The following is an 8,948-nucleotide window of genomic DNA, read 5'->3' as shown; positions in this document are numbered from 1 at the left end:
AACAACCAGGGGCAGACAAACCAGCCAGTGGAAATGTGAATTTTCGTGGTTCCTACTTTTAATTCAGCCCCTTACAGACAGTTCCATAAATAAACCTTGACCCGTGGCTTTCCAACACAACTCACTGGGGCACGATCCCACCAGGACACACCAGATTTTTGGAAGGCACCCCCAGCAGGTTCCAAACCCACCCTGCTGTTCTCCCAGCACCCCCTCCAACGTCTGGGGAAGCAGGAATGCCAACAAAGGGCTCAAGTGCTGCCAGGCACCTGCAGCCACAAGTGACGCAGTGACACCACACTGAACAGCAGCAGAAACCTTCTGCTTGGGCTGCTAATCCATACATTCAGTTTAAAACAGACAAAACAGAAGTAACATTTTCTGTGCTGTTCTATTTAACAAACAGGAGGGGACACAGCAGAGATTTATGAGTGTTCTCCCAAAACCTGGGGGAGGAAGGAGGGTGCAGTGTGGGGATAAAACCCATCCATCCTCACTTCCTCCAAAACACACAACGAAATGAGCTGCTGGAGCATTTGCCTCGGGGGTGAGGTGCAAACCCTTCCCACAGCCCAAGCAGAACCAGCACCTCTCTGAATCACACAGCCAGAAATACAATGGAAACGACCAAAAAAAAAAGGCAAATGAGTTTAAAAAAAGCCTGCAGATATTGGCCATGGGATATTTTTAGAGGCTGGGGAGGAGTTTGCTCCCCCTGGGCGTAGAATCCCTAAGGTTGGAAAAGACTCCAAGATCATCAAGCCCAAACTTCTGACCAAATCCCACCCTGCCCACTAAGCCATGTCCTCAAGTGCCACTTCTACCAATTATCTGGACACCTCCAGGGCTGGTGACTGCCCTGGGCACCCTGTTCCAGTGCTGAACGTCCCTTCCAGTGAAGAAATCCTCCCCAATATCCAACCTAAACCTCCCCTGGTGTAATGTCAGGCCGTTTCCTCTCGTCCTGTTGTGTCACCTGGGACAAACACAGACCTGGCCACACCCTCCTTGCTCACCTGCAGAGCAAAACACCCTTCCCTGGGCAGTTCTTGGCACGTTTTCAGCATTTCTGGGCATGGTGGGGATGTTCAGCCCCCCAGGATGATGATCCACAGCTCCAAGGACTCGCTCCACCTGTACAGAGGGTGGGAGAGGCACAAACCAACCAACCACGGGTCCAATTCACAAGACAGGGGGGGTGTCAGAGGGGGAAACTTTCCACAGGTGTCATCTGGGAACACAAATTTCACCTTTTTGAGCAGGAAGAGACACTTTCACAATTTCTGAGCCTCCAGTGTCTCACCCCCCCCTCTCCCACCACCATCTCATCACACCCAACTCCCACCTCCCTCTCCTTAGAACTCTTGGACTTGCAGGAGGGGTTTATATTTTAGGATATCCCCTTTTAGCTACAAAGAATATTTTTAGGTTGAAACCTAAAAGATAAATCAAACCAAATTACTGTTCCCCCAGGAAAAGCAGATTCAAATTGCTGCTCGATTTTTTATCTAAATAATGTTTAAATTTTAAAAATGGGGAGGGGGGGGAAAAACTAATTACATCTTTGTGTGAAAGATCATAAATCACATAATTACAATGGGAACCTCTGCATCTTTCCAACAGACCAAAAGCAGACTACACAAGTTCTTATCTCATTACTGTTTAATTAAGAATTATGTTTGAGCATCTTCTTTTTAATTATCACGGAGCCCAGATGACTTCTAATCTCCTTTTTACCCAAAACGAGGGAAGGTGCAGTCCAAAACGGGCACTAATGAATTTACAGTTTGCTCTTTGGGGAACTTTAATAAAATTTCCTCCACACAGAAGATTAACACTGATAAAGTGAACTTCCAAAGAGAACATTTGGTTCCTTTCAATTAGCATCACACGGCTGTCAGGAGCTTATGAAGGGGATGCTGAGGTGTTATTTTTTGGGGCAGGGATGGGAGTTTTCACACATGGTTCTGTGACCCCAAAACACGGCCCCAGAGGGATGGGGGGAAATGGGGAGGGGTAGAAATCAGCACCTGTGTCTGCAAATGCTCCCAGGCCTGAGAATGGCTTCTTGCCCTTCAGGTGGGGGAAAAAAAAATCAGGTTACAATACTTTATCCTGCACTGAGCACAGAAATCTTAATCAACATCAGAAGAGAAAATGCCAGGAAAGCTGTATCTTACAGGGTTTTGGTGTCTGTGGATAAAATCCATTCCCAGAGGCTGCAGGTGCTTTGTGTCCCTCTCCAGCAGAGCAGTCACTCAGCAACAACTGAGAGAGGGGCAGTGGGTTCCTCCAGCCCCTCAGGCCACAGAGTCACCATGGAAAGGTTTGGGTTGGAAGGACCTTAAAACACATCCCATTCCACCCCCTGCCATGGGCAGGGACACCTTCCCCTATCCCAGGTTGCTCCAACCTGGACATTTCCAGGGATAGGACACCCACAGCTTCTCTGGGAATTCCATCCCAGCCCCTCCCCACCCTCACAGCCAAGAATTCCTTCCCAATATCCCATCTAACCCTGCCCTCTGGCAGTCTCAAGTTCCATTTCCCTCCTCTAAACATCAGGAGGAACTTTTCCCCACCAAAACATTTCCCCACCGAGGTCTCTGCCCTGCTGACCATTGTCACCTGAGGTGACAACCTGCAAAGAACACACAAACATTTTTTTTTCAAGCCCAGCACACAGCAAACACCTTTTAATTCAATTGGTTGAATTGACACAGAGAGATTATTAGTTTTCAGTAAGATTTGATTCAATTAATTAGCCTGAAAATATCAGCACAGCCAGGCAAGCAAAGAAAAACAGAGATAAATCCCTGCCATGGTGCTGCTTCATCTTTTAAAGGCAATTAACTCTTAGTTATTAGCTTTTAATTAGGGAATAATAATGACACCATTAATACAGTTTATTATACTTGTCAGCAGACAGCTGTTCCAACCAGATTCTATTATCAGATCTTGGAGGTTTTTGTCTGCTCCTTGTTCAGGGGGGGGAAGCAGAGACTTCTGGGGGTCTGTGGGTGAAGCCCTGGCAGGGATCTGGCTCTCACCCCACTCCCTTCCCAAGGAGGGATGCAGAAGGAATCTCAGCTCCCTCCCAGGCTCCAAAGGAGCCTTGCATAATTACCAGAGATTTTAGTGTTCTGTGTGACAACCACCCGAAATGGCTTTTCCCTCTCCCTGGTGGCAGCAGGATCCAGCCTCGAGTGTGCATTGGATGCCTCTCTCTCCCCCTTTCCTGGAGGGGGCAATGCTGGAGCTGTGCCAAAGCTGGTTTTACACCTCAGCTCAGAACATCTGAGATGGCTCCTGATGATGCAAAAAAAAAAAAAAAAATTTAAAAAAAAAAATCCCCCGGTTTGTTTCGTTTCCCCCTGAGCTCTTTGGAAGGGCAGAGCGGGGATGGTTTGGAAACAAACAATCCCTTGAAAGATATTCAGCACTTGGAGTAATTCTAGCCATTCCTAATCCCATTCCACCCCACTGCTGGGTGGGTGTCACTGCACACAGGCAGCTGCCAGAGCTGCCAGAAACACCACGGAATGCTCTTTTTTTCTTTTTTTTCTGTGCCCCAAATTCACCCTGAAACCGTAAACTCCAAATCCTGCTGCAAGAGCAACCACCACCACCTTGGCAGTGCCAAATGCCTCGAGTTTTCATTGAGGTTTAATTCTTTCAGTGTCTGCTGAGTCATTAAAATCAAATTTCCAGGAGGCCAGTGGTTACACAGCAAACCACATATTCCCAGTGTTTTTCCCATCATCCTGTTTTCACTGTGTCCAAGGCAGAGCTGTGGTATCCACCCAGCAGAGACTGGAAACCATTTCCAGGGCACAAGCCTGACTTCACCGTTGTTTATTATTCCTTTATCACGCAGGAATGAATCTTACTCCTAATTCTGCATGCAGGATGCTACACCAATACAAAAAATGCAATGCCACGAATTTCCCCCACCTGCTTTGGAGTTAATAAATCACAAAACCAGCTGTAAAATGCTCTGTTGGGTTCCACTACCCGGGTGTTGATTTTTTTTCCTTGCTCTGGACTGGAGGAAGCCCTAAGGGAAACACCAGGAGCTCCTTGAACCAACAGCCTGCTCACGGAAAGCATTTTTTATCCTCATCCTCTCCCAACACAGTGCAGGAAAAAATGAACTTGGGGTGGGAATAAAGCAGCTGGAAGAACCTGTTTGCAATTTTCTACAGGAAAGCACAGAGTTGGTAAATCGAAAGCAAAGCTGCTCAAAAGGAAAAACTCCCACTGAAAGAACTGAGGTAAAAACAAGAAGGAAAAGGATGGCAGGGTTGTAACCACCCGGATTCAGGAATTGCAGAGATGCTGCACTGAAGGGAAAAGGAAATGGTGGGAGGAACATCAGGGGTGGGAAACCACACCAGGACACGGCAGCTCTGGGGGCAGATGGCCTGGAGTGCTCCAGAGGAGCCAATTTTATCCCTGTTTTCACCCCTCCTGACAGGTCCCAGGTGCGGTGCTGGAGGCGTTCGGAGCATCTGTGTCGGCAGCTCCCAGACCAAGCTCCCTCTTCCTTCACACCCCTGACTAAGCCTGAATATTTTAGGAGAAACCCTTGTAGATGTCTCGGTGCAACTATGAAAACTTCTCAGCTGAGGGATTTGGGGTTTTTTTTGTGCTCTGGGCAGAAGCTGGGAGAGGAAAACCAAGGGAGGAATTGAATCTCAACAAAACTCCAGCTGTAAAATTCATCTGATGCCTGAGATCAGGAGACACTTCAGGGCTACTCAGCTCACACAGCAATGACAGCCTGAGGTGAGGGTGTACAGGAGCTAAATCAGTGCCCTGGTAGCATGAGAACCACCAAGAGCTTGTGCCAACTCACCTTTGAGTTAAACACCATCCCTGGAGCTGGCACAGCCACACTGAGAGGGGAAAGCAGGTCCAGGTCCCTGAAGGAGAGGGGGGCTCAGTTCCTGCCCCCCATTCCCATGTCAGTCTTGGGCCTACAAGTGTAAATCCCAGCAGGGTTGGGAGGCTCAATGTTGGGGTTCCCTCCCCAGCTTTGTCACACAAATGCTGGGAAATCCCTGGGCAATTTTCAGATAAAGGAGCTTCAACGTTTGCTGCTGCATCATGGAATGGTTTGGGTTGGAAGGGATGTTGAAGATGATCCATGGGCATGGGCAGGGACACCTTCCACCATCCCAGGGTGCTCCAACCTGGCCTGGGACACTTCCAGGGATGGGGCAGCCACAGCTGCTCTGGGCAACCTGTGCTAACCTAAGTCCAGTGCTGCTGCTCCCAGAGCTCCACCAGGACCACCTGCAGGTATTTCACCACTCAGGCCTGAGCATGAACATCTCAATCCCAGCTAGGAAAAAAACCCCAAGAACATCTCCTACTACCGAGAAAAACTGCAGAGAAATTAATCTGGACAAAATGGTCCAGGTCCTTGATTTGGGAATATCACAGGAGGGAGAGACATCACAGCGTTTAACAAGCAGCCAATTGTCTACAAGCTGAATTAGTGGAAAAATGGGATGATAAATTGCTCCTGTAAACCAGAACCATCCCTGAGCAGTGGGATCTCCCACAGTTGTGCTCAGGCAGATTTTTCACTACAGGCTGACAAAAATCTCACGCTAATCACCCAACCCAGGCCACAGAGCTCGTGGATTGCAGTGCTAATTCCGTGTTACAGCTGAATCCCAGATTAATCAGACACACCACGTCTTCAGCTCCAAGTGGCTCCAAACCATTAAGGTAAGAAAAAGAAGGGAAAACCTCATCTCCAATTGGAGCCACGAGGAAATCAAAACTTGCACCACAACCTTGTCGCTTCTCCAAGGATAAAATTGCCCAGCAACCCTCCTGTACCTCCAGTCAACCCAAATTTGATCTTTTTAGGCAGGCAGATGAATGCCTGCTCTTCTCCATCTTGGCTTGGATCGTGGCTAACTGACCATTCACTCCTAATCAAAGACAATTTGCTGTGGTTTGTCAGAGATGGCTCCGTTAAATGAAGCAGATGAGCAGTGGATCTGGCCATTTATTTATTTTTAAACCCTGATCTGGGGCACAGGGGAGGGTTTCACTCCTGTTTCAGAGACAGCTTGGCTATGAGCTCGTTTGCTGGGGGATATTAGCAGCTGGCATCTGAAATGGCAAGGCTGGGGTGGAGAGGTAAGCCAAAGTCAACTGTGCTGAAACAGAGCCAAATTCCTATTTATTCCACAGGAAAAGTGGTTAAGCTGTGGTGGCTGTGTCATTCCAAACACTATTTGCACAGTGACCTTTACGTTTCCCCTCTTGGAAACTAAAAATTTAATTGTTTTGCTGCTCTCAATACAGAAAAAATAACTCCCAATGATTTTCTGTTGGTGAGCAAGTAAACCAAGGACTTCTCTTCTTCTGCTATGAAAGCTGCCAAATAATTCTGTGTCAACAGCTCCAGCTCATTTGAGGCTTGGTATTGTGCCAAAATTGCCTTTTTGTTTTGTGTTATGTGCCAGCACAGTTGTTGATGGGATAAGGAGCAAGAGATGATCTGAACGTGGGGCTGGAAATCAGGAGCCCACAGGAACTTCTTTGGAGGGTTTCTGCTGGAGTCTCAAGCGGTTTGTCCCATCTTTACTCCTCTTGGCAAGCTCCAGGAGCACTGCAGGTCTCACCTGGGTCAGGTGCTCTGAAGCACAGCCCACCATTTACATTTCACAGGGTTAAACTCATTTTCAGGGTCTCCTCACTGGTGACCAGGGACAGGAGCCAGGGAAGGGCTGGAGCTCTATCAGAGGGGTTTGGGATGGATCCCAGGGAAAGGTTCTTCCCCCAGAGGGTGGTGGGCACTGCCCAGGCTCCCCAGGGCAGTGGGCACGGCCCCAAGGCTGCCAGAGCTCCAGGAGGGTTTGGACAACGCTCTGAGGGACAGGGGGGGATTGTTGGGGTGTGCTGGGCAGGGCCAGGAGTTGGACTGGATGATCCTTGTGGGTCCCTTCCCACTCAGGATATTCATTATTCTATGATTCTCACTAACCTGTAGTGAGATAAAGGGATAAACAGTCCTTCTGACCCCCAAAATATGGAACTAATGCCACAGGGGATAACAGGGATCACCAGAGGTGTTCCACACGTGGCTCCTCCGTGCATCCCAAACAGACACGCAGGGGACTGCCCTGGGAAGCAGCAGTGATGTGCCAGCTGATGGAGAGTGGGGAAATAGCTATTATCACACCTACCTGGTGACAGAGCTCTGGCAGGGTCCATGCAGACCTTGCTTTAATCCAAGTACAATCACATGCCTGGGAAAGCTCCTCCATGAACCCCCACTCCCTCCAAGTCTGTTCGCAGGTCGGGGCTTTGCAATCATTTAATTGTTGCAAAAAGGGTGCAAAAAGCTTCTTTGTCCACCTTTAGCTGGATGGAGGGCAGGGAAAAGAAGGCCAAACAAGAAAAGCAACGAGGACTTGCCAAAGGAACCTGCTGCAGGAAAGGCTTCACCTTGTGCTGTGAGGAAATTAAGAGAGAACTGACATCACCAAGGTGCTGATCCACCTCCACCTTCCTCCCAGTGCTCACTGGAATGCTGCCCACCACCACAGCAGACACGTCCTTGTGAGAAATTCCACGAGCTCCACTCAAATTTAAATTAAACCAGCACCTTCAAAGGCAAGTTTAGGTTAAAACAGCTCCCAATTCCCTTAAAATGAACCTCCCCGAGTAAACGGCTCCAACCAAAACATGGGAACGCTTCCAGCGGGGAATTGCACCTGTTTAACGAGGAGTTTTATTAAACTGGTGCAATTTGTTCAAGCTGAAGGAGAACTACTGATGAAGAACTAATACAAACAGCAAGGGAAGAGGAACAGAGCGAAATCCTCACGGAACAACCTCGAGAAACAGAAGTTCTGCCGAAGCGGCCAGAGCACAGATGTCTGCAGCACGTGGCAAGGTTATTCCATCAGCTGCTCTTTCCCTGAGCTGAACAGTCACAAAAGTAAAGCAAAAAAGGGAAGGAGTGAGGACCTGAGAGCCCTGGGACCCAGGAGAGGCTGTGGGTGGGAGAGGCACAAAACCCCACGCGTGGACACGGGTGCTGCACCCTGGAGATCTGCACAAATGAATTGGCAACAACCAGCACTGCTGGGTTTAGTTTGCTGTATAAACCTTCACAAATGTCCTTCACAAACTAAAAGAGGAATTGTTTCTTCCATTTTTCCTTGCCAAGCTTAAGGATCTTTAGTGAATGAACCTCCATCTCCTGTCCCACTCTCCGGGCACACAGGGAAAGTCTCTGCTGGCCTCGGAGGAGGAACAAGCTGTTGATCCCCATCTTCCCTCTGCTGCCAGCAATTAGCACTAATGACTCTATGGTGTGTGTGACAGTTGGTGACACTGACTCAGGGAGTTCCATCAGCTTCTATTCTACAGGTTTCAGAACATCTGCTCGTGTGCCGGTGCCCCGGTGCTGCCCAGGGAAAGCACCACGTGTCTCCTCCCTACCTGGGCACACAGGTTGGACACTGGAGAAGCAGCTCAGCTGTGCAGGTTAAGAAAGACCCACAAATAACCTTCTCCAGGGGTAAGAGAGGCTGGAGGAGGAGGGGAATGAGCTGTGCTCATCCACACTCCTCCATCCAGCCCCGACCAGCGCTCAGCCAGAGGGAAGTGTAGGAAGCAGCAAAGCTCAACACTCCAGCACTCACAGCATTCCCATCATCTCCCTGAGGACTCCCTGGGCCCAGCAGGGTCTCCTCTAACCCCACATCATCCATATTTCAGCACAGCAATCTCAGCAAGGAACACAAACCCACGGTGACTCCGGGGCCTGTGTGGAAACGCCTGTTCCACCCTGCAAGGCAGCGACGGAGAGGTCGATCCCTGCCTTTCGACCCCGGATCCAGGCAGTCCCCAGGAAGTGTGTGCTGATTCCTAAGACATCTTTCAAATGATATCAGTTCTTAGTACAGCAATCC

Source organism: Myiozetetes cayanensis, unplaced genomic scaffold (assembly GCF_022539395.1).
Source record: "Myiozetetes cayanensis isolate MyiCay16 unplaced genomic scaffold, myiCay2020 scf26, whole genome shotgun sequence".
Taxonomy (NCBI): domain Eukaryota; kingdom Metazoa; phylum Chordata; class Aves; order Passeriformes; family Tyrannidae; genus Myiozetetes; species Myiozetetes cayanensis.
The sequence above is the reverse complement of the archived record's forward strand: the minus strand, read 5'-3'. Positions refer to the sequence as shown.